Genomic DNA, 27,132 nt, shown 5'->3' with positions numbered 1-27,132 from the left:
ATTTCTTCTTAAGTGAGCCACCAAAAAGAATTGTAAAAAAAAAAAGAATGTATTTGTAATAATGAACTACCAAGAAAGTTGTTCGCTTATTCACACCTTATTAAAGATGGGGGAAAAAATTGACAGGTTATCCATGCCCTGAAAAAAAATGTGAAAAATTCCTGGCGGAGAATAAAGTTTCACCACAAACTTTATCAAAGCCAGACGCTGAAAGGGGGTCTCTCACAAACACACACATCAAACGTAGCTCCATCACCCAGGGAGAATGCAGTATGTTAAAAGTGGGGGGGGGAAAAAAGCAAGATTAAATATATTTTATACATATCTCTATCTCTCTTTCTCTCTCCACTTAGTAACCGTGTTAATAACTTAACCGCAGTGATTCACTTAACAACGGTGGCAAGAAAGGGCGTAAAATGAGGCAATACTCATTTCACAAATCTCAGAAATGTTGGGCTCTATTGTGATTGTTAGTCGAGGGCTATTTGTATACTCACAAATATACACATTTGTGCATGTGTGTGTTTGTGTGTATGTATGTATCTATGTATTTATATGTATGTATATATCTATTTATATATCTATATCCATCCATATCTATCTATCTATCTATCTATCTATCTATCTATCTATCTATCTATCTATCATCTGTTTTAATTTACGGCCAGAATATCTAATTATTTTAATACTGTTTTTTAAATTTTGTATGCTTTGTTTTTACTTAGGCTGTGCACCGCCCTGAGTCCTATTTGGAGAAGGGCGGTATAGAAATTTAAACAAATAAATAAATAAATAAATAAATCTATCTATCTAGGTTTGTCCCTGACCTTGGAGCTAGGATCTCTCTCTCCCTCCCTCTCCCTCCCTCCTGCTGTTTATCTATCTGTCTGTCTGTCTGTCTATCATCCATCTATCTGTCTGTCTGTCTGTCTGTCTGTCTGTCTAAATCTCAGTGGAACTTCAAAGGTCCCAAACCTTCATAAAATATCATTTTTCCTTCTTCTTATCCCCACTGTTTTGGGGGGTAATGTGGGGGGTAATGTGATTGTTGAGTAATGAACAACGCAATCTGACGTCATCAAAAGACACAATTCCCCCACTGCTTGTGCCAAAGACGTTCAGGCATAAACCACAACCAACACACCTCACACGGTTGTGCAAACATCTCTCCTGTTTTACTGCCTCCACCTAAACTAAATCCTTCGTAATTGTTTTTTTTTCTTTCCAGCTTGCAACTTTGCAGTCACAAAGTGATTTTCTGCATTTAATCCTGAGAGTTTTCAACCATCTGCTCACGTAAAAAATATACTGTGCCTCCTTTCGATACGCCGTGAAGGACCAAATTTGTTCCCCGTCTCTCTGCTTAAGGAGTAGGGGATGCTAAAGCCATCCTTGACTTGGTGTGACGTGTGAAACCGGTCCCCGAGGATTGTCCGCCGTACGTTTACGTCCTAGGATTAGGTACGCAACAAAATAAGGCAGTTAAAACAAGCCACAGCTTAGCAAGGAGGATAATGGAGGGTTTGTGCAGCCTCGAAACAATTTCCAGATTTCTTTTGTGTTTCCTAGCAGAGAAAAGGAAAAAGAAGGGAAATGGGTGGATGGATGGAGGAAGGAATGAGAGGAGAGAAAGAAAGGAAAGGAAAGGAAAGGAAAGGAAAGGAAAGGAAAGGAAAGGAAAGGAAAGGAAAGGAAAGGAAAGGAAAGGAAAGGAAAGGAAAGGAAAGGAAAGGAAAAGAAAGGAAAGGAAAGGAAAGGAAAGGAAAGGAAAGAAGGAAAGGAAGAAGGAAAGGGAAGGGAGGGAGGGAGGGAGGGAGGAAGGGAGGGAATCCCAACTGCATTCTACAACAAGCTGCATTCTAGATTTTGAACTCCGGTATAAGAATCCACTGAGCAATTTTATAAATTTAGACTTGAGTCTTATGAACTCATGGAGGTTCCATTTTTGGATTATAATGTCCAACTCCAGTTATTGGCCTTACTTTGAGGAACAGCTTCCTTTCATCCAAATCCTTCCCCCAGATTAAAACCCATAGGAGGAGAAGGATGCTCAAAATCTTATTTCTTTCCACATACAACAATTCCCACAAAACAACCACACTTATCAATTCTAGGGGTTGCTATCGTTCCAGCTCCCATCATTAAAACCAGAAAGAATGCTGGGTTTAAAGATTCGGTGTCTCCCTCTTCCATCTCTCTCTCTCTCTCTTTCTCTCCCTGTTTCTCTCTCTCTCTTCTTCCCTCCCTCTCTCTCCTGTCTGTGTGTGCTTATAACCTTATGCAAATTGTCAACCTTAAAAGCCAAGTATCCATTTTCTATCTCAAACTGTGACGCGTAAATTATAACTAGACTAAGAGCGTCTCTTCGCCAGCCTGAAATAATGATCAACGTTAAAGCTATTTTGGATACAGAATGGCACATGACACTAAACGATGAAGATTAGGGAAGAATTCCTGGTCTGGAGTTAATCCAAGAATAGCAGGCTAAAGTATGAGATTTTAGATAGATGCCAGGCTGACTTTTATGAGAAAGGCCATAAAAAAAAAAACTCTGTCTCCAATTCCTGATTTTTTTTACTTAACTTTCACAGATGAAAATGTGTTACGATCAAACAAAAACCAAATTAAATTTACTTTGGAGCCAGAAACATGAGCACACTTTTCATAAATCCACATGTTTCATTCGTTTTAGAGGTAGCCATGAACTGTTTACATTTTTTTAAAAAAGGAAGACTTTACAATCAAGATCCATACAAGAAAACCTGAAGAATGCTAAAGCCTTAGTACGACCACACTTAGAATCTTGCATCCAGTTTTGGTCACCGCACTATAAAAAAGATGTGGAGACTCTAGAAAGAGTGCAGAGAAGAGCAACCAGGATGATGAGGGGACTGGAGGCTAAAACATAGGATGAACGGTTGCAGGAACTGGGCATGCCTGGTCTAGAGAAGAGAAGGACCAGGGGAGACATGAGAGCAGTCTTCCAGTATTGGAGGGGCTGCCCCAGAGAGAAGGAAGGGGTCAAGCTATTTTCCAAGGCACCTGAAGGCCAGACAAGGAGTAATGGATGGAAACCGAACAAGGAGAGATTCAACCTAGAAATAAGGAGGAATTTTCTGACAGTGAGAACAATCAACCCATGGAACAGAAGTTGCCTTCGGAAGTTGTGGGAGCTTCATCACTGGAGGCTTTCAAGAAGAGACTGGACTGCCATCTGTCAGAAATGGCGTAGGGTCTCCTGCTTGGGCAGAGGGTTGGACTAGATGACCTACAAGATCCCTTCCAACTCTGTTAATCTGAGTTTTTCACCGGGGACCGAGTCTGGCTGAGATGCTTAAAAGAGTTTGGAGAGGCAATTTTATCTGTGGCCCAGCAATAAAGCAAGGAAAGTAATAAAACGATTGCGACACAGGAGTTTACCATTAATGCTTCTCTCATAAACAATTAATTATCCAAGATTATTTCACACTGCAAATGCACACACACACAGAGGCACACACACACAGAGAGACAGACACACAATAATCGGTACTTGCTGCAAACTGTCAGCCACAGACGGGGGGGGGGGGGGCAATAAGAAATTGCCTAATTATCCTATAATTATGCGATGTAACATGCCTGTTATAGGGGGGGAAAAAAACAATGCATTTTTATGACCAAGTTTTTATGGCATCACAATAAGTCCATCACGAAAGGCACATGATAGGAGGGGAACTTGGGGAGCATCTAGTCCAGTGATGACGAACCTTTTTGCCATCGCGTGCCAAAAGCGGGGACAGTGCAGGGGGGGGCGCACGCACGCGTATCCACACCCATAATTTTATGTGCCCCCCCCGTGCTCCAACCACTTTTGGCACACAATGTCACAGTGGGTCTGGTAGGCCCGCTTTTCCCCCTTCCCGGGCTCCGGAGAACGAAAACAGCCCTCCCCACCCCTCACCCCTGGAGGCACTCCAGAAGCCGGAAATGGCCCCTTTCCCGACTTCCAGTGGGACCAGAAGGTCCGTTTTTCGCCCTCCCCAGGCTCCAGAGGCTTTCTAGGAGCCTGGGGAGGGCAAAAATGGCCCTCCCCCCCCCAGAGGCCTCTGGACGCCTCCGGAGGCTGGAAACAGCCTGTTTCCCAACTTCCAGTAGGCCCGAAAATTAGCTGGCTGGCGCACACATGTGTGCTGGAGATGAGCTAGGGCAATGCTCGCATGCCCACCAATATGGTTCCGTGTGCCACCTGTGGCACGCGTGCCATAGGTTCACCATCACGGATCTAGGATTTCCTCTGACTCTAAAAAAAGTTTGGTTTCATTGATCTCAAATGGTTCGGTACCACCTTGATGAAATGATGATAAAATGAGGAAATGATGAAATGCTTCCATCCTTCTTTTCTTCTTTGCTTCCTTCCTTCCTTCCTTCCCTCCCCTCCTTCCAGTTTTTGCCAGTTTTTGTTGGATAAAAAAAAAAAATACACACACACGGGCAAGAGCCTTGAGAGTGCAAGTTTAGTATATTATCCATGTAGACCAGGGATCTGCAACCTTAAACACTCAAAGAGCCATTTGGACCCGTTTCCCACAGAAAAGAAAACACCGGGAGCCACAAAACCCTTTTGACATCTAAAATGAAGATAACACTGCATACAGTATATTGGGTTTTTTTTTACCTTTATGCTATGTATACAAAAAAACTACAGTGCGTTGCATTTAAGAAATCAATGAACTGCTACAGAGAAAACTAATTTTTGTTTCTGCATGCAACAAAAACATTTTGAACTCCGAGAAAAAAGATGGGTCGAAAAGCTCAATAAATCGCATTGGCAGTTGTGATGCATTGGCAGTTGTGGTGCATATTTTGAGCGACAGGGAGACGCAGCAGAGGGCCACACGTGACTCGTGTGAGGGAGCCGTGGGTTGCAGACCGCTAGTGTAGACCAACAAATCTCTTTTTTTTTTTCAACCAGGTCACAATAAACCAAGATTGATAAATCTCGATAATACAGGTGGGCCCTCGACTTACAACAGTTTTATTGAGTGACCGTTACAACGGCCCTGAAAAAAGTGACGCGTGACCATTTTTCACATTTACGGCCATTGCCTGCATCTTCCCAGTCTCATGATTTACATCTGGATGCTTGACAGCCAATTCACATTTATGACGGTCGCAGTGTCCCCCGGCGTCACGTGATTCCCCTTCTGACGAGCAAAATCAACGGGGGAAACCGGGTTCATTTAACAACTGTGTTACTCATTTAATAACTGCAATGATTCACTTAATGAATGTGGTCAGAAAATGGGGCAATCTCTCACTTGGCAATGTAAATTTTGGGCCCAATGCGGTCGTAAGTTGAGGACTACCTCTAATGTCTCTGGCTTCCGACGATGCTGCAATTACCGTGTTTCTCCGAAAATAAGACACTGTCTTATATTTTTTTTTTAACCCTGAAATAAGCGCTTGGCCTTATTGCCATGCACTCAAAAGCCCGATTGGGCTTATTATCAGGGGATGTCTTATTTTGGGGAAAACAGGGTAGATCAAACCCCAAACCTACCAGTCTGGGGTTTGGTAACACATCTCCAAAATACATGGACCTGGCTCAGGGGTGGAATTCAGAAATTTTAGCAACCGGTTCACTGCCTGGTTGCTGGAGGGGCGTGGCCACAGTGAGCGTGGCCTACTCGGCTTCCTGCACCACGGTGGGGAGAGCATTTTCACCCTTCCCAGACTCCAGAGGGTTTCGTCGAGCCTCTGGGAAGGTAAAAACGGCCTCTTCCAGGCTCTGGAGACCTTCCGGAGGCTGGAAACGGGCCCGTTTTTGGACTTCCTGTACTTCCAGTAGGCCCATTTTTCGCTCTCCCAGAGCCTCCACGTGGCCCCTGCACTTACTTGGCATCCAAAACGGGCTGCATGGAGACTCCTGGGAGGGGAGGGGAAAGGTGGGCGGGATCAGCCAGTCCTTGCAACAACCGGTTCGCCGAACCAGATTCAAATTAACATCCGGTTTTCCCGAACCGGCTGAATCCCACTGGCAGTTTAGAAGCAAAAAGAAAAACTCCTGGACCTGCTATAGGTAGAAGAACATGATCTTAATCTGTTTAGGATAGGAGTTAGTGCAGGGTGGAAAACAGGGTCATAAAAGGAAAGTCACAGTTCCAGAAGATAAACAGTCAAAAGTCAGGTCCCAAAATCCAGAGAGAGACCACCTCTTGCCAGCGAGGTCAGAATAACAGATCGAGGCCAGAAGGCAAAGAGCTGAAAATAGATACGGAGTCGGTGAAGGCCAGCCTTTCATTCCGACCCTGGATTGCCAGAGTTTACTTAAGGTTCAGTTCTAAGGAGTAGTCCTGAGGAGCAGCTTACTCCAGGGTAATCCTATTTGGGGGTGGGGGGGATGAGGGTGATTAAGGCAGGCTGTTTTTCCCCACTTCTTTCTTACGATCCCGAAAAGGAGGATTGCTCAGAAATCGCAGGCTACTAAGAAGTTAAGAGCGCCTACAAAATATTCCTTATTATTATTTTGCCCCTTCTCTGGCTGTGTTAATCGGTAGTTTAATGTAGGTTTATGCAAACAAGCCTCAGAGCTGGAAGAAGAGGCGGCTATTCTGTTCCATTCCATTCCACTCTATTCTTTCTTCTTCTCTGCTTCTACATCTCCCATTTTCCTTCTCTTCTCTTCTCTCCTCTCCTCTCCTATTCTTTCTTCTCTGTTTCTATTTCTCCCATTCTTTTCCTCCTCCTCCTCGTTTCTCTTCTCTTCTCATTCCTGTTTTGTCCTGTCCTGTCCTGTTCTATTCTTCCTTCTCTGCTTCTACTTCTCTCATTCTTTTCCTCTTCCTCCTCCTTTCTCTTCTCTTCTCTTCTCTTCTCTTCTCTCCTATCCTATTCTTTTGTCCTGTCCTGTCCTGTCCTGTCCTGTTCTATTCTTTCTTCTCTGCTTCTACTTCTCCAATTCTTTTCCTCCTCCTCCTCCTCCTCCTCTTCCTCATTCCTGTTCTGTTATGTCCTGTCCTGTCCTGTCCTATCCTATCCTTTCTCTGCTTCTATTTCTCCTCCTCTCCTCCCTTCCCTTCCCTATTCTATTCTCCTTCATCTGTTTCTTCTTCTCCCATTCTTCTCCATCTCATTCTCCTCCTCCTCCTCCTCCTCCTCCTCCTATTCCTATTCCTATTCCAATCCAATCCAATCCAATCCAATCCAATCCAATCCAATCCAATCCAATCCATTCTATTCCATTCTATTCTCCTTCCTTTGCTTTTACTTCTCTCATTCTTCTCTCATTCCCATTCCCATTCCATATATACATATATAAAAGATATGTGGACAATACAATATAGGAGATAATACATTAAAAGATAATAAAATCACCATACTAAGGAGCCATACAACTACAACGGGATAGTTGTTATAATTTGTTAACCGTGTCTCTCACAAAAAGAAAAACAAAGCAGAGGGGATACGGCACAAGGGACGAAAACCAGCATGAACAAGGTAAAAAAAAAAATGCAAAAAGAATGCAGGTATCCTAGAAATCAGACAAGTCAACAAAGAAAACGATGCACGGAAAGGCGAGGAAACCCTTAAACACAACCACGGAACCTTGGAAGCCTTCCAAGCTTAAAAGCTCCAGAAAAAAACCACAACCTGCCCCGGGAATCATGTTTCGCAACCCATCACCGCCACTTAACCGTGGTGGATCGTTTCCAACTGGGTTTAGCTACAAAAACAGCAGACGGGCTCCTCCCGTCAGCATCCTGGAGCCCACAGCCATAAGTGCTAGCAAGACGAAGGACCGGCCTAAGGTATGACCACAAAGGTTCATAAATTTAGTGATTTAGTTCTCCTGGTGGGTTTGTCACAGGAGACGGGGAGGCAAACCTTTCCACTTGCCTGGCTGAAGGATGGCTGGCCAGCCCTTGTTTGATGCGTTTAGTGCAGTCCAGGGATGCTGGGACTTTATGTATCTGCCAAAGAAAACCATGGGGGTGGCATTCCTAGCGGAGCTCCAGGTTTAAGTCCCTAGGTGCAAAATGCAGGGGTCGGAGATCAGGGGTTTTTTTTTAATCCAGGATCCATCTGGCAGTTCTGAAGCAGCCTCCAAATTCCTTCCTTCCTTCCTTCCTTCCTTCCTTCCTTCCTTCCTTCCTTCCTTCCTTCCTTCCTTCCCTCCCATCTTTCTCCTTCCTCCCTCCCTCCCCTCATCTTTCTCCTTCCTTCCTTCCTTCTGCCCTCCCTCCCTTCCTCTCATCATCTCTTTGCTTCCTTCCTTCCTCCCTCCCTTCTTTCCTCCCACCCTCTCTCCCACGCTACTTCCCTCTCTCCTTCCTTCCTTCCCGTACTCTCTTTTCTTTCTCTTTCTTTTTTTCTTTCCTTCTTTCCTTCCTTCCTCACTCCTTGCTTCCTTCCTCCCACCGTCTCTCCCTCACTCTTTCCTACTCTTTCCTACTCTCCCTTTCTTTCTTTTTCTTTCTTTCTTTCTTTCTTTCTTTCTTTCTTTCTTTCTTTCTTTCTCTTTCTTTCTCTTCCTTCCTTCCCTTTCTTTCTCTTTCTTTCTTTCCTTTTCTTTCTTTCCTTCCTCCCACCCTCTCTCCCTTAGTTCCCACTCTCCCCTTCTTCCTTCCTTCCTTTCTTTCCTTCCTTCCTCTCTTGCTTCCTTCCTTCCTCCCACCTTCTCTCCCTTAGTTCCCACTCTCCCCTTCTTCCTTCATTCCTTTCTTTTCTCTTTCCTTTCTTTCTTTCCTTCCTTCCTCCCACCCTCTCTCCCTTAGTTCTCACTCTCCCCTTCTTCCTTCCTTCCCTTTCCTTCCTCTTTCCTTTCTTTCTTTCCTTCCTCCTTCCCTCCCTCCCATCCTCTCTCCCTACTTCCTACTCTTCCTTCCTTCTTCTTTCTCTCTTACCTTTCTTTCTTTTTCTTTCTTTTTTTTTCTTCCTTCCTTTCCCCCTTTCCTCGCTCCCTCCATTCCTCCCTCCCTCCTTTTAAAAGTTTTGACTCTTGGCAACTACCTGGCCAATCTCCTACATTTTTCTTGACAAGATTTTGGGAGAGGTTTGCCCTCATCCCTTCCTTGGGGCTGTGGGAATGGCTAGGACAGTCATCCACCTGTCTCTGTGCCTCAGGTAGGACTAGAACTCAGCAGCAAATGGGTCAATTTTGAGGGATGTGGCTGTTTGCTATTTTAAGCAAAAGCAAGGATAGAAATGGAAAACTTTGAGAGATCTGACCTCAAAACGTTTCAGCAATTTATAAGCCATTAACGCAGGTATTCAAGGATTCTAAATAAAGAAACAGGAATTAAACAAGACCGTGCCGATCTCATGTTCCCTCGAGAGAATGAAGAACATTTGCATAACAACAAATACTGAAATCTATTTGGATTGGCAGATATGCTGGAAACAAAGAATTGCTACCTTCAAACTACAATCTTACCTACTTACGGAAGGTCCTTGGTCCTTTCTTTCTTTCTTTCTTTCCTTCCTTCCTTCCATCCTTCTTTCTTTCTCTTTCCTTCCTTCTTTCCTTCCATCTTTCTTTTTCTTTCTTTCTTTCCTTCCTTCCATCCTTTTTCTTTCTCTCTTTCTTCCTTCCTTTCCTTTCTTCTTTCCTTCCTTCCATCTTTCTTTCCTTCCTTCCTTTCTTTCTTTCTTTCCTTCTTTCTTTTCCTGTCTTCCTTCCTTCCTTCTCTCCCCTTCATCTTCCCTTCCTCCCTCCCTCCCTCCCATCTATCCATCCATTAAAATATTTATTCTATTATTATTTACAATTGGTGGTATCGATTGTATGCTAGAGAGCTATCCCCAAAGACAGAAGATAAATAATTGATATAAATGCATAAATAACAAGGAGGAAAATAAGCTAGATAAACACAGAATGCATTTCGATGAGTTCTTCCATTGGGAACGAAATGTGTAGCACCATCGTTGTCTGTTTGCGCGACCTTGTATTTGTTGTTGTGTTGTTGGGTCTGCTATTGATTAAATTTAAATGTTACAAGCTACCAAATGTCAGTGGAAGGGAGTAGGATATAACATTTTTAAAACGGTACAGACACTGTTCTATGCTCAAAAAAAACGAGTTGCATTCACACAACATTAATCCCAGTTATTCAACCATCTATTTTCTAGATTTGTACAACTGAATAAAAGCAGGAACCGCAACGAAACATGCGGCTTAACACTAAATAAGCTAGCAGGCCCTATGAATCCATCGATTTTGAGTTTCAGTTAGAAGGATGTATTTATTCTGACACAACAGAACTGCACAACAGTTGCAACCAGTCCAAAATCCCTACGGGGTTAAACTTGGAATCCTTCAGAACTATCGTATTTTTCGAAGTATAAGACGCACCTACCTTTATTGGTGAGGAAACAAAGCAAAAAAAAAAAAAAACTCCCTCTGCCTCTCCCAAACAGCAAACAGCCTGCTTTACTTTCAGTTTCGTTTTCAGCATAGCTTGATTAGCACAAGGGGAAAAAAATCTGCTCCAGCAATTTTCTTGCCTGCAGCAGAGCCCTGCACAAAACAGCTGAGAGTCCGGAGGCCCAATCCAATCAACTTGTGCTAATTAGGCTGTGCGGAAGCTGAAAGGAGCTGTTTTTTCTTGCTGTTTGCTTGCAAGGAGGTAACTGCTGCAAGGCAGAGGCCAAAGGGTGGGGGCCAGTGGGTGGGCGGGGCTACATTCGGTGTATAAGACGCACCTAAATTTTCACCCCCTTTTAGTGGGGAAAAAGATGCATCTTATACTCCGAAAAATATGGTACTTCAAACCAGGAACAAATTCACATGTATGGTGGATGAAAGCAGGTTTCCATCTTGATGCCTTTTCATCTTTACCTTTCATTATGCTCAATCTATTATTTGGGGAAAAAAAGGTCCTACATTTGTTGGACCTCATTTTTTCTAGGGTGATCATTTTTGTGTATCTCGTTTTTTCTACGCGTTTCACTTTTCTTCTTTATACTGTAACAGCGATTCTAATAGCAAACCCTTCATAAAAGTGATTGCATGACATTCTTGATTCAATTATCTTTCCATTGATATATAATTTTATGGTTCCCCCCCCCCAAAAAAAGTGGTCTTATTAGCTAGTTTTAGAAAATGCACTTTTCCCAAAAGGTTTCCACAATTTTGGCCACTACTGTACATATGGAAACATATAACTAGGTATTTTTTTTTCCCTAACTACTTGTACAAGGGTTATTCTTTATATTATTCATGCTGTCTTGTGTTCTTGTATGGACTGCACCAGTAGTGACTAAAACCAATTTCGTTGTATACATGATGTACAATGACAATAAAGGCTTTGAACTTGAACAAGAAGGGGGGGGGGAATCCACACAATACTGTAACTCCTGCTAGTAAAGAGATAAGCAAAGACCTCCCCAAGCCAGATTCTTTTTCTAATCAGTTTTCATAAATGCAAGATATTCGCTCTTCTTACCTTATCCACTTTCTAACTTGAGAAGGGATCCATGCGATACAATGAAGAATTCTGCAAAAAACAGATTACAGTCGTTGTTAGCCGGAAGCAAAGCATTAAGACAGCAACATGATGTTCATACATCCATCTCTCTCTCTCTCTCTCTCTCTCTCTCTCTCTCTCTCTCTCTCTCTCTGTTTATTTGAGACGACATCGAAACCTGACAGCACGGGGGTCGCGCTCGTGCGTGCCCACACCCATAATTCAATGTCCCCCCCCCCATTTGCCAGCTTCCGGTGGGACCAGAAGTCCCGTTTTTCACTCTCCCCAGGCTCCAGAGCCTTTCTAGCAGCCTGTGGAGGGCGAAAACGGGCTTCCCCGCCCCCCATCACCGGGAGGCCCTCCGGAGGCTGGAAACGGCCCATTTGCTGACTTCTGGTGGGCCCGGAAGCCCGAAAACCAGGTGGCGTGCACTGGAGCTGAGCTAGGGCAACGCTCGCTTGCCCACCAATATGGCTCCACATGCCACTTATGGCACCAGAGTCCCTTTTCAACTCTATTATTCTGCTAAACAACTAATTCCCACAACACTTTCTATGCCCGAGGATGTCAAACCACTCGGTAGGGCTGTTATTAGCAATTATTCTTTCTTCTCATCTTTCCCATTACTTATTTCCTTAGCTTCTTATGACTACAGGTAGTCCTCGACTTACAACAGTTTCATTTAGTGACCGTTCCAAGTTACAACGGCGCTGGAAAAAAGTGGCTTATGACCGTTTTTTTCACACTTATGACCACCACAGCGTCCCAGGGTCACTTTAACAGATTATCAGAGTTGGAAGGGACCTTGCAGGTCATCTAGTCCAACCCCCTGCCCAAGCAGGAGACCCTACATCTGCCTCTACCTAGGATCAAACTCACAATCTCCTGATTGTGGGGCAAGAGCTCCACCTCTAGGCCACAGCGACCTTCTGACAAAGCAAAAGTCCGGGGGGGGCGGGGGGGAATGCCAGATTCACTTAACAACCAGGTGACTAACTTATCAACTGCAGTGATTCACTTAACAACCATGGCAAGAAAGGCCATAAAGTGAGGCAAAACTCAGTTAACGAATGTGTCACATTTGACGCTTACTTGTCAGGAGGTCACAAAAGGGGATTGTGTGAGCCCTGGGGACCCGGTTGCCATAACGGCCGTAAGAGTAAAAAATGGTCATAAGTCACTTTTTTTCGGTGCTGTTGCAACTTCGAATGGTCGCTAGACGAATGGCTGTAAGTCAGAGGTGGGTTTCAGCCGGTTCTGACCAGTTCTGGAGAACCGGTAGCGGAAATTTTGAGTAATTCGGAGAACCGGTAGTAAAAATTCTGACTGGCCCCGCCCCCATCTATCCTCTGCCTCCCGAGTCCCAGCTGATCGGGAGGAAATGGGGATTTTGCAGTATCCTTCCCCTGGCTTGGGGTGGGAATGGAGATTTTACAGTATCCTTCCCCTGCCACGCCCACCAAGCCACACCCACAGAACCCGTAGTAAAAAAATTTAAAACCCACCACTGCTGTAAGTGGTGTAAGTGCTGTAAGACTACCTGCCTAGATCCAAGTGTCTCTCTTTTTTTAGGCACCCAATCCAGGGATCAATAATTAACGCATTAAAATAAACTGTTTAATCTGCATTGTGCCGCGCTTCCTACCCAAACAGATTGAACACAGCAACTGTGCTAGCTTTGCAAAACGTCCGGGGCTCCCCCAACCAGCATTTTTGCTAAGCCTATTAAAAGAGTATGTAGATTTAGTTAATGACGTGCAAGGAAAACATGCAAATTAGCCGTGGTCTTTGTCTGGCCCTTGGCATTCCTCAAATTGTTCGCCCCCGGGAGGCCCGAAAAAATTCACAAGCGAAAGCGCAGAGCTCAAAGTAAACAAGGAAAACCAAAAACCGTTCTATCTTTCTTTTCTTTCTTAAAAATACAGCTGGTTTGGATTGGGTTTCTTTTATGTTTTTGTGTTTGTTTTTTTTTTCAAAAAGAACTAGCAAAGCACAATTTGCAATGGGAGGAAAGAAAGAAAGAAAGAAAAAAGAAGAAGTAGCAGAACACAATTTGCAAAGGAAGGAAGGAAGGAAGGAAGGAAGGAAGGAAGGAAGGAAGGAAGGAAGGAAGAAAGAAAGAAAGAAAGAAAGAAAGAAAAGAAAGAAAGAAAGAAAGAAAGAAAGAAAAAGAAGTAGCAGAACACAATTTGCAATGGAAGGAAAGAAAGAAAGAAAGAAAAAGAAGTAGCAGAACACAATTTGCAATGGGAGGAAAGAAAGAAAGAAAAAAAGAAGTAGGCAGAAGACAATTTGCAATGGAAGGGAAAGAAAGAAAGAAAAAAAAAGAAGTAGACAGAAAACAATTTGCAATGGAAGGAAGGAAGGAAGGAAGGAAGGAAGGAAGGAAAGAAAGAAAGAAAAGAAAGAAAAGAAAGAAAGAAAGAAAGAAAGAAAGAAAGAAAGAAAGAAGAAGTAGCAGAACACAATTTACAATGGGAGGAATGTTAAAACGCACTGCAAAGAGACGCTTTTTGGTGGCCCCAAGTTAAGGGGGGGGAAAGGTTGTGTTTTCTGCAAGCAGGGATGACCATGAGAGTTAAGATCAAAGCATTTTTTTGCTTTCTCGTGGGGGGGGGGAGAAAGTGGGGTGGGTGGGAGACAGAGTCAGATCAACTCAAATTGGACAAAAAAAGGAGGGGGGAAGAGGGTTCATATTTGGAATTCCTTCCATTTTTGCAAGAAGGGGTCTGGAGGCTTTTGAGCCCAGCGGGGATGCCTTCTTGACAGACAAGGATTAAACCATCTTGGGAAACGAGTGGGAGGGAGCCAGGATAGCCATGTTGCAAAATGCCACGTCGCGCGCACATTCTCTTCTATAATTCATGAGGCATGAAATTGCTTCAATATATTATTTGGCTCTGGACCAAATCAACCTTCATTTACCAGCTAGCGAGCAAAACATATCTACGGTTTCCAAGCCGATCCGGCTAATGTCTTCGTTTCATGGATATCCGGCTTGTTGACTTCCTCGTCCACCGTAGCCAATGTCTACGGGGTATCTGAGCAGGTTTTGGACCATGGTTTCAAAGGTTTAGGTCGTGCTTGTGTTTTTAAGGGTTGAAGCGATGGCCCTCTCAGTTGGATGCTCAGAGAAGAAGGCTGCTTTACAAGAAGATGGGATAGCTTGAAATTTTGGGGTGGTTCAGCTGTTCTCCAAGGGCAATACACCAAACTGACTTTCTTTTTTTTATTTTACAAAATGTTAAGATGGCCGCCCCACTCATTCACTCACTCACGGTGACGGTCCATAGAAAGGATATGGACTCAGCAGTAGGGTGGGTCTTCAAAACTTCTAATGAAGACTAGATGATATGAGGGAGGGGAGAGAGAGATGGAATGCGGGTAAGGTAAGTGGGTGGGTGGGTGGATGGATGGATGGGTGATGTAGAGAGGTAGGTAGGTGGATGGATGGATGGAAGGATGGATGGATGGATGCTTAAGACAGATGAATATATAGGCAGACATGGATGGATAGATAGATAAGTTAGGGATGGAATAATAGAAGGATAAATAAGACAGAAATGGATGGGCTATATAAAGATGGATGGATAGATGGATGGATGGACGGACGGATGAATATATAGATAGACATGGATGGATAGATAAGTTATGGATGGATGGATAACACAGAAATGGGTGGGCTATATAAAGATATAAAGATGGATGGATGGATGGATGGATTGATGGATGGATAGATGGATAAGTGATGGATGGATGGATGGATGGATGGATGGATGGATGGATGGATGAATATATAGACAGACAAGGATGGATAGATACCGTAAGTTAGGGATGGATGGATGAATAACACAGAAATGGATGGGCTATATAAAGATGGATGGATGGCTAGATGGATGAATATATAGACAGACATGGATGGATGGGTAAATTAGGGATGGATGGATGACACAGAAAGGGATGGGCTATATAAAGATGGATGGGATGGATGGTTAGATGGATGAATATATGGACAGGACATGGATGGATAGGTAAGTTAGGGATGGATGGATGGATGGATGGGTGGATGGATGAATATATAGACAGACATGGATGGATAGGTAAATTAGGGATGGACGGATGGAGGGATGGATGATGGATGGATGGATGGATGGATGGGATGGATGGATAGGTAAGTTAGGGATGGATGGATGGTTAGACGGATGAATATATGGACATGGATAGATAGATAAATTAAGGATGGATGGATGGATGGATGGATGGATGGATGGATGGATAGAAGGACACCAGCTTGACAACTTATCCAAGATCTGTAGTTTCTTGCAACTGTCATCCTTTGCCCTGCGAACCGACGCGGATAAAAAGTAGGGATAAAAATGGGATAACCAGTGAGGCAAACCATCCCTGGCAGCAATGCAACTGATAATACATGAAGGGGTTTTTTAGGCCTGCCATTGTCTTGTTTCTGCTAAGAGGAAAAGGATGCTGCGTTTTAGCTCAGTTTTGACAAGCGAACCACTCCGGCTGTGCAAATCCCTTAGAAGAGTTGATTATCCCACGAAAACTGGGATGGGGGTCTTAAGGAACTGGATCCAATTACAGTTTGCCCAGAAACTTCATTCTGTCACATGTCCTTCCGCTGCTAGTTTCCAGAAACAGGAGGACACTCTGTTTTTGACAGATATGTTTGTTTTAAAGTCCAACGAGCTTGTTTACAATCTGACAGGAGAACAGGAAGATCGTGCTACAGAGCTTGAATTTCTGAATTTTGCGCTTCGCCGCAACACCTTCCATCTAGAAAATAACCACATTTTCTCATCCAGAACTGTCCTCACTCCAGGGGGGAAGGATACTGCAAAATCCCCATTCCCTCCCCACTCCTGGGGGGAAGGATATTGCAAAATCTCCATTCCCACCCCACTCTGGGGCCCAGCCAGAGGCGGTATTTTGCCGGTTCTCTGAACTACTCAAAATTTCCGTTACCGGTTCTCCAAACTGCTCAAAATTTCTGCTGCCGGTTCTCCAGAATCTGTTAGAACCTGCTGGATTTCACCCCTGCTTATAACCATTGCAGCTTCCCCCGAGTCACGTGATCAAAATCCAAAAGCTTGGCAACTGGCATGTACTTCTGATGGTTGCAGTGTCCCGAAGTCACGTGATCTCCTTTTGCGACCTCCTTATATGCAAAGTCCATGGGAAAGCCAGATTCCACTTAACAACAATTTGATAACCGCAGTGATTCACTTAACAACCGTGGCAAGGAAGGTAATAAAATAGGGCATATTTCGCATGACATCTGTCTCCCTTAGCAACAGAAATCTGGGGCTCGGTTGCGGTCGTAAGTCGAGGACTACCTGCAAACCTCAAGGAGCTGAGTTCAACACAACGTGCTCGGCAAGATTTGGACTTAGCGCAACGCACCACCCACCATCAAAATCAGAACCAAGTAGAAAATGAGGACATTCCAATTCCTGGGATGAGAATAAATTCTACTTATGCTGCTTTCCAACGCAACGAGAGACATTCAGCCCTGCTTTTACGAGGCTTCTAACTCTGAAGCCAGAGTCATTTTTCCTCCTCTCCATTCTTCAGACACAGAATTGTCTTCTGGGCTTCGCACATTTTGGAGAAGAGCGGTACTCGCACGGTTTCTCTCTCTCTCTCTCTCTCTCTTTTTCTCTCTCTCCCGGACTCAAAGCATCGCTCCAACCGTCTCAAAGTGACAGGAGGAATGGCTGATGAACTATTGATTTGGGAACGTGAGCCAACGGGGTTGCCAAGTTGGATCCTCTCCTCCCTGTTTTCTGGCTCCTAACTGTGTGCACTGCAGTTGTAGAGGCATAGCTGCGTAACTAGGATTTCTCTTCCCCGGCACATAGAGATTTAATAAGATGTCTGCGTGGTGATAAAAATTTATTGTCGGGGCCCCAAACCAAGAAAGACACATGGCTGATTTTTATTTTTTTTCTGCCAAGATGAGTTCTTTTATTGTTTCACACCGGCAGACAGAATCTTGCCGGATGAAATACTCAACTATCTGTCTCTACAATAGACTCTGGGAACTGTTAGAGAGAGAGAGAGAGAGAGAGAGAGAGAGAGAGAGAGAGAGAGAGAGAGAGAGAGAGAGAGAGAGAGAGAGAGAGAGAGAGAGAGACCGTCTTCACCCAGCTGGCTTTCATGTTTAAGGCAGAACTAGAACTCACTGTCTCATGGTGATTGGTCCAAAGTCACCCAGCTGGCTTTCTTGGCTAAGGCAGGACTAGAATTCACCATCCCCCAGTGCAGTGATGGCTAATCTTTTCTGGACCGAGTGCCTAAAGCGTGCACACGTACAAATGCGCTTGCGCACCCCCAATGCAATGTGTGTGCTGGCCCCATGCATGTGCCCTGCCCTCAGTGCATGCATACATGGCCCCCTGCATGTGTCTCACCCTGCATGCACCCCACCCCCATGCATGCACGTGCATCCACGTATGTGCCCCACATCTTTGCATGTGCACATGGCCCCTCCGCACACACCCTGCCCCCCCCGCGCATGCATGGCAGACACCCAACGACCAGCTGGCCAGTGGGAGGTGCGCACGCATTTGCAGCAGAGCTGAACTGTGGTGACGGCTTGCGTGCCATCAGAGAGGGTCCTGTGCGCTATCACGGCCCTAATGATTGGCCCAAAGTCACCCAATTGGCTATCTTGGCTAAGGCAGGACTATAACTCATCCTCTTCTGGGTTCTAGCCTGATGCTTTAACCATTAAATCAAACTAGCTCTCATGGGTATGATGGTTATGGCTACAGTTTTATAAACATCAGCTCTGGACCCCAATGTTCTCCTGCTATTTTTTCCCTCCACAATCGGTCCCCAAAGCTAGACAGTTGATCAACCTTTTTCAGGTCTAAATAAACTTCACAACTAGGCAATCTGGAACAACTGGAGGTTTTGATAGAGATTCCTGGAACTTCAGGGTGCTGAGATCCTGCAGTTGAATGGCACCCACGCTGCACCACCATTACAGTTACCCAGGGGTGAAATGCTACCGGTTCAGGCCGGTTCGCCCAAACCTGTAGTAAAAAATGCTTTAAAAAAGTAAAAAAAAAAAAAAGGTTCCGACGATCAGCTGTGACAATCAGCTGCGCCAATCAGCTGCGCCATGCCTATTTTTTACTTTTTTAAAGCATTTGTTACTACCTATTTGCCCGAACCGGTGGTAAAAAAAGGCTTAAAGAAAGTAAAAACGAAGTTCTGACGATCGCGGGCACAGCTGATTGTCACAGCTGATCGTTGGAACTTTTTTAAAAACTTTTTTTAGTTTAAAAAAATGCTTTAAAAAAGTTTTTAAAAAGTTGGCCACGCCCACCCAGTCACATGACACCCCCGCCCCAATCCATGCCCACAGAACCGGTAGGGAAAATTTTTGAATTTCGACACTGCAGCTACCATTGTTTTTTTGTGGGGAAATGAATTTCAGGGTTGAAAAAAATCAAAGCAAGAGACTTCCCCTTACAGTGAACTTCACATGTGTTCGTGTTCTCGTTCTCTCTCTCTCTCTCTCTCTCTCTCTCTCTCTTTTTTTTTTTTTTTCCCCTCCAAAATCCCTCAGCCTTATTACTCAAGAAGGGAGGGGAACCATTCAGACTGAGGCAATTATGTTCGGAATAGAACGAATGCCGTAATTATACCTTTCAGAGCTATGTGAAAATATTTTGAAGGGAAACAGTGCCAAGGCGGCGGCTTCTGCTTTGTGGAAATGGCACGTGGTTCCCCCTGCTCTCAAGGTTGAGAGCCACGCAGGAGTGCGAACGCGTGCGTTAAAAGAGAATGCGTGGACCTGTGGTCTTCTTTTCCAAAACAGGTGCTCCATAATGGACGCTATTCGGGATTCCTCTTTAATTCTTCATCCTGCTGGCAAGATGAGTATCAGAGAGCCAGTTTGGTATTGTGGTGAAGGTGCTGCCCCAGAAACCAGGGGATGGTGAGTTATAGTCCTGGCTTAGTCAAGAAAGCCAGCTGGGTGACTTTGGGCCAATCACCAGGGGATGGTGAATTCTAGTCCTGCCTTTGTCAAGAAAATCAGCTGGATGACTTTGAGTGAATCACCAGGGGATGGTGAATTCTAGTCCTGCCTTAGCCAAGATAGCCAGCTGGGTGACTTTGGGCCAATCACCAGGAGATTGTGAATTCTACCCTGCCTTAGTCAAGAAAGCTAACTGGGTGACTTTGGGCCAATCACCAGGGGATGGTGAATTCTAGTCCTGGTTTAGCCATGAAAATCAGCTGGGTGACTTTGGCCAGTCCATCTCTCTCAGTCCCACCCACCTCACAAGAGTTGTCGTCGTGGGGAAAATAGGAGGAGAAAGGAGCATTGTGTAGATTTGCCACCACCTCTGAGTTATTTAAAAAAATAATAAAGGCAGGATAAAAATCTAATGACATAAACAGGCTAATCGATAAACAAGAGATCGTAGCCTTGGCGTCCTGTTGTGAGTTCAGTTAGGAACCCTGTTTCTCCACTGCGCCATTTTAGAAGCTTCGATATTTATTACCGCTTTACGGCCAGAAGGATTTAAAGCTTCAGTGTTGTAAGAAATTTTTTAAAAAAACAACAACTCTGAAAGGTAATCAATTTAACACCAAAAAAAAAAAAAAAAAAGTGCACAGAAACCATCCAAGTCTCGTATTTCTACTCAGGTTCCCACCCATCCATTCTTACCATCCATGAATTAAACTTGTAAAAGACCCTCATAGATATAATCCTATTTTTTTTAAAAAGGGGGGGGCATTTCAATACAACATCAAGGAACAAGTATTTCCTTACTGCTGTTTTTTTTTATTATTATTATTTAAACTCTAGCTTTTAAGTTCACTGAAGGTGAAAAAAAATCAAGAAATTGCCAGGTGATTTTGAGGCTCCGAAATGCCTTTTGAGCTAAAATGGGACAGATTTTTTAAAAATAAAATTAAATAAATAAATAAATAAAACCAACCAGAAAATAAAAATGCAGCTACAGGTGCTAAAAACGGCAACCGCATGCCATTAGCACATTTTCTCAAAGTTTGGTGACCCAGAGCTGACCCTTTAAGTTCATTACATCAAGAACAGCTTTTCTGGGGGAAATGATTTAAAAGGGAAAAAAAGGCTGACCTACACATGCTCCGTGCTTTAAAATATTCTTTGTACAAAACACACACGCACAAACACACACAGCCCCTAATGTTCAGAAATCATACCTGTGGGGAGTGGGGAGGGAATGGGGATTTTGTAGTATCCTTCCCCTGGAGTGGGGAGGGAATGGGGATTTTGCAGTATCCTTCCCCTGCTACACCCACCAAGCCACACCACGTCCACAGAAAAAAAAATTGAATTTCACCACAGCCTTACTCTCATTATCCTTCCTTCCTTCCTTCCTTCCTTTTCTTCTTTTTCCTTCCCTCTTCATTCTCCTTTCTTCTTCTTACTTGTATCCTTACGATTTATATTGATATTGTTTCCTGATTGCTTATTTGTTCCCTATGGCTATCATTAAGTGTTGTACCTTATGATTCTTGATGAACGTATCTTTTCTTTTATGTACACTGAGAGAGTATGCACCAAAGACCAATTCCTTGTGTGTCCAATCACACTTGGCCAATAAAAAATTCTATTCTATTCTATTCTATTCTATTCTATTCTATTCTATTCTATTCTATTCTATTCTATTCTATTCTATTCTAATTCTACTCTACTCTACTCCTCCACTCCACTCCACATTCTACTCTACTCTACTCCACTCCACTCTCCACATTCTACTCTACTCTACTCCACTCCACTCCACTCTCCATTCCACATTCTATTCTACTCCACTCCACTCCACTCCACTCTTCTCTTCTATTCCTTCCCTCTTTCCTTCTTTTTCCTTCCTTGCTCTCTTCCCATCTTCCCTTTTTTTTTCTTTGTCTTTCCTCTTTCCCTTTCTCCTTTCCTGTCCCTTCTTGCATGCTCAAATGCAAAAGGGGAAACACCCTCCCTTCCCCACCCCCCATGCTCTGTTTTCTCTGGCAGAGGCACCGTGGGCTGGTCCTTTGCTGTTTCCAGACCACCAGCCCCATGGGCCAGATCCTGCCCCTTGGGCCTCGAGTTTGACACCCCTGCTCTAAAAGCCAGATTCGCCTCTTTGGCTGTCTCTGTCCTGCCAAGCACGAGATCAGGGTTTGTTTGGTTTTTTTAAAAAAATTCATGTATGTGCAAGGCTAGCGACCTTCACATTAATGTATTGGAGAACAGGTGTTTTACAAGAGATGCTGAGTTCGTGTTAGCCTTCAAAAGTGTCAGCTCACGTTAAAATAAAGGAAGATTGATAACAGAGCGTAGAGTTTTTAGCAAGACGTGAGCTTTTAATTATTTATTTACCAAAGTCATCCCTGGAAAGGAACATGGAGCAGAGAATTATGGGTCCAGCAGCCCTCCGCAACAGTCTTTGTGTTTCTTACGTGGCCACCTGGGAAAATTGTCCACCCCCTTTATTTTTTTTTAAGACACCATAGAAAACAACAGCCCAGTTGGTTTTGCTGAACATAAGAGATGCTTAAGCACCTCTAGTCAGAACCTATATAAACACAGGTACAATTAACTCATTGTTAATTGGTTGCAGGAGGCAGGATGACTACCAAAAAACAATGAGTAACATCACCATATTCCCCAAAAGGAATAATGTAGTGAGTCACAAGGCAGCTGACTTCTCTTGAAGAGGGATGGATAGTAGGTAGGTAGGTAGGTAGGTAGATAGATTAGATAGATAGATAGATAGATAGATAGATAGATAGATAGATAGATAGATAGACAGACAGACAGACAGACAGACAGACAGACAGACAGACAGACAGACAGAGAGAGAGATAGAATTTAGATAGACAGACAGCAGAGGATGGATGGATGGATGGATGGATGGATGGATGGATGAACAGAAAGATATAGACATAGACAGGAGAGAGAGAGAGATGATGGATGGATAGATGGATGCATGAATGCATGGACAGGAGAGGGAGAGAGAGGGGGGGAGAGAGAGAGAGATATGGATAGACAGGAAATGGAGATGGAGGGATAGATAGACAGGAGAAGGAGAGGGGGAAGGGGAAGGGGAGGGGAGGGGAGGGAGAGAGAGATATATAACGGATGGATTGATAGACAGAAGAGGGGGAGGGAGGGAGAGGGAGGGGAGAGAGGGGGAGGGAGAGAGAAAGAGAGAGGAGAGGGAGAGGGGGAGAGAGGGAGAGGGAGGGGTGGAGAGAGATGGATGGATGGATGGATGGATGGATGGATGGACAGGAGAGGGAGAGGGGGAAGGGGGAGGGAGAGAGATATAATGGATGGATTGATAGACAGGAGAGGGGGAGGGGAGGGAGGGAGGGGAGAGAGAGGGAGGGGGAAAGAGAGAAAGAAAGAGAGAGAAAGAGGGAGAGGGGGAGAGAGAGGAGAGAGAGAGGGAGAGAGAGAGGGGGTGGAGAGGGATGGATGGATGGATGGATGGATGGATGGATGGATGGATGGACAGGAGAAGGAGAAGGGGAGGGGAGGGAGAGAGAGATATGATGGATGGATTGATAGATAGATAGATAGGAGAGGGAGAGGGGGAGGGAGGGAGGGAGAAAAGGAGAGAGGGAGAGGGGGAGAGGGGAGGGAGGGAAAGAGAGAGAGATTGCTTTGGAAATACAATCATGTCTACAACCAACCACGGAAGGGGTGGGGGAGAGAAACCTCTGGGAGACACAGTCACAATTTTTTCCAATCTGGTTGTGCGATTGTGCAATTTCTCCCTCAGATAAAGGGCCACCTATGACAGCTTGATGATTTCCTGGTTTCCTTGTCCAACCAGAAGAAACACACGTCCGTCCTGAACCGTTCCTTCTTCTGGTATCACTCCGAACAGATTTTGACCTGCGGGGATATCCTGTTTAAAACCGTTTTGGTTCCTCCTCAATTAAAAGCCGGAGGTAGTTCTACCAAGGGGCCGAGGGAGGATTAATCGCGAGGGGGAGGCCGACAATTTACTGATTAAAAGATGTTGGGATGAAAGTGCTGACCCCGTCAAAGGTACCCTGCAATTAAGGGAGAACTGCAGAGGGGAAAAAAAAAATACTCATGTGCATATCGCCCAAAAAATAAACCTACAATGAACGCATTTTGTGTTAGCATTACTAACGTTCAGAGCTATTTTTAAAGCCCAAGATGCATTAGAATTTCCTAGCATTCGGTGGGCATTTCTTCAAAAGGAGGGTTTGTTTGTTTTCCAGCTCATTGTTTTAATGAAGATCACGACTTGAGAGGGGAAAACTTCACCTTCCATTTCCTGGACAACCACAATCACACTAAGCGATTGTGGTCCGAAGCACCTGAAGGCAGGACAAGAAGCAACGGATGGAAACCAATCAAGGAGAGAAGCAACCTAGAACTAGGGAGAAATTTCCTGACAGTGAGAACAATTAACCAGTGGAACAACCTGCCTCCAGAAGCTGTGGATGCTCCATCACTGGAAGTTTTTAAAAAGGGATTGCACAACGATTTGCCTGAAATGGTGTAGGGTTTCCTGCCTAAGTAGGGGGTTGGACTAGAAGACCTCCAAGGTCCCTGCCAACTCTGTTATTCTATTATTCAATCTATTCTATTCCGTTAAGGGGGAGAAGTTTCTGCAGTGAAGCTGGGTTTTGAAAATATAACCTTGGAGAGACAACTTGAAAAAAACTAACACAGCAGAGCCTTCATTCTATTCTATTCTTCCTTCCTTCCTTCCTCCTCTATTCTATTCTATTCTATTCTATTCTATTCTATTCTATTCTAAATTCCTCTTCTCTTCTACTTCTCTCATTCTATTCTATTCTAAATTCCTCTTCTCTTTTCTCATTCTCTTCTCTTCTCTCCTCTTCTCTTCTCTTCTCTTCTATTCCCTTTCCATTATTCTATTCTATTCTATTCCCATTATTCTATTCTATTCTATTCTATTCTATTCTATTCTATTCTATTCTATTCCTATTATTCTTCCTTCCTTCCTCCTATTCTACTCTACTCTACTCTATTCTTCCTTCCTTCCTCCTCTATTCTATTCTATTCATCTTCTATTCTATTCATCTTCTATTCTTCCTTCCTTCTTCCTCCTCCTCCTCCCCCTACTCTACTCTACCTTTCCTTCCTTCCTTCCTACTCTACTCTACTCTATCCTACCCTACCCTACCCTATTCTATTCATCTTCTACTCTATTCATCTTCTATTCTATTCTTCCTTCCTTCTTCCTTCTCCTCCTCCCCCATACTCTACTCTACCCTTCCTTCCTCCCTCCCTCCCTCCCTCCCTCCCTCCTCCCTCCCATTCCATTCCATTCCATTCCATTCTACAATTTATTCTGCCGTGTCTGTATTTCTTTCCCACTTGGACAGAAGAAGTCAGGTGAAAAGTGCCTATTTTTAGAAAATGCCTCAATAGGAAAAGAGTGGATCTAAGCTGGTGCCAAGATTGCACCATTTCGCCTCTCTAAACCTTCAGTTCCTCAGCAGGTTAAAAAAAAACTCCAAATCATCGAATTGCTAATAGAAATGTGGAAGATCATCTTTTAGGACCACAGCTAGACCTGCATAAGAATCTAACCACAGATAGTCCTCGACTTAACAACAGTTCATTTAGTGACCGTTACAAAGTTACAACGGCACTGAAAAAAAGTGACATGGCTGTTTTTCGCACTTACGACCGTTCCAACCTCGCCTACGGCCCCACAATCCAAATTCAGACGGTTAGCAACTCATATTTATGACGGTTTCCAGCATCCCGGGGTCATGTGATAGCCTTTTGCGACCTTCCGACGAGCAAAAGTCGACAGGGAAACCAGATTCGTTCAACAACCGTGTTACTAACTTAATAAACCGCAGGGGTTTGCTTCACAATTGCGGCAAGCAAGGTCGTAATACGAGGCAAAATTCACTTAAGTCTCGCTTAGCAAAAGAAATTTTGGTCTCCATTGTGGTCGTAAGACGAGGACATCCGGGGGAGGGGGTTGGACTAGATGACCTACAAGATCCCTTCCAACTCTATTAATCTGTAAATCTGTAAAAATTCAAGATGGTTATTCCCAGCATCGAAACAGTTCCTAGAACAGGGAGATTCTTTTCAATCAAGCAGATTTCTGCAAACTGTTATCGGATAGCAGAATTTCCTTACAAGCGCCTGCTCGGATTTTTCCCGCTTCTGATGCAATTTTCCTTCCTCCCTCCCTATTCTTAGTTCGGTGTCGGGAAAACAAAGCAACGTTTGTCATTATTTTTAAGAAGAAGAAAAAATACCGTGTCAACTGTCCTAATCAAGGGTTTCTTTCGGTTACGGGCAAAATTGTTCTTTTAAAATAATCGCCTTACTTCTTTGTGGAAAAGGTTCTACGTTTAGGCAAGAAAAACCAAATGCACAGGTACAGTATATGTGGTACCTTGCGCAATAGCAGTAACTGTGAGAGGGATCTTGGAGTCCTTGTGGACAACCATTTAAATATTGAGCCAGGAGCTGCCAAAAAAGCCAACACAGTTCTAGGCTGCATGAAAAGATGGATAAAATCAAGATCACATGAAGTGTTAATACCACTTTATAAGGCCTTGGTAAGGCCACACTTGGAATACGGCATCCGGTTTTGGTCGGCACAATGTCAAAAAGATGTTGAGACTCTGGAAAGTCCACAGAGAAGAGCAACAAAGAGGATTAGGGGACTGGAGGCTAAAACATAGGAAGAACGGTTGCAGGAACTGGGTATGTCTAGTTTAATGAAAAGAAGGACTAGGGGAGACATGATAGCAGCCTTCCAATATCTCAGGGGCTGCCCCAAAAAGAGGGAGTCAAGCTCTTCTCCAAAGCACCTGAGGGCAGGACAAGAAGCAAAGGGTGGAAACTCATCAAGGAGAGAAGCAACTTAGAACTAAGAAGAAATTTCCTGACACTTAGAACAATTAATCAGTGGAACGACTTGCCTCCAGAAGTTGTAAATGTTCCAACACTGGAAGTTTTTAAGAAGAGATTGGATAACCATTTGTCTGAAGTGGTGTAAGGCTTCCTGCCTAAGCAGGGGGTTGGAATAGAAGACCTCCAAGGTCCCTTCCAACTCTGTTATTCTATTCTTTATCCAATGCCAGGGCAGGCAGCCAAATAATTACCTTGCTGAATTGGTGTACAGTGAAGAGACAACGGGCCAGCCCCCCACCCCTTTTTTTTCGCCAAGGTTTCAAACCGTCAAACGCTTTGAAAGACAATGCCTTCGCTTGTTCTGCGAGCTGCACTTCGTCTTCCATAGTGGCAAGCTGCGTGGAGCGTTTTATGCAAGCAGAAAGGTGAGGCGTGACCACAACAGCAATAATAACAACTTAACAACTGTCGATAAGAAAGACAACAATGTCTGGAGAGCGAGCGTGTGTGTGTGTGGGGGCGGTACTTGGGAAAGAACAGAAGGGGAGGAGCTGGAGAAAAATCACAAGATACAAAGACCGGCAAAGAGAAGTAGAATGGCGGTGGCAAAAGAAAGCAGAAGATATAAGCGGTTCTTGATTTACGGCCATTTGTTTAGTGACAGAATTTTTCAGCAGTACTGCAAAAAAAAAAGTAATATATATCCGGTCCTCACGCTTACAACCGTCACAGCATTCCTACAGCACATGATTAAAGATTTGGACACCAAGCAACCGGTATATACTT

This window comes from Pituophis catenifer, unplaced genomic scaffold, assembly GCF_029215685.1.
Source record: "Pituophis catenifer annectens isolate HBS135680 unplaced genomic scaffold, rPitCat1.0.hap2 SCAF_10, whole genome shotgun sequence".
Classification (NCBI taxonomy): domain Eukaryota; kingdom Metazoa; phylum Chordata; class Lepidosauria; order Squamata; family Colubridae; genus Pituophis; species Pituophis catenifer.
Note: the sequence above shows the minus strand (reverse complement) of the source record.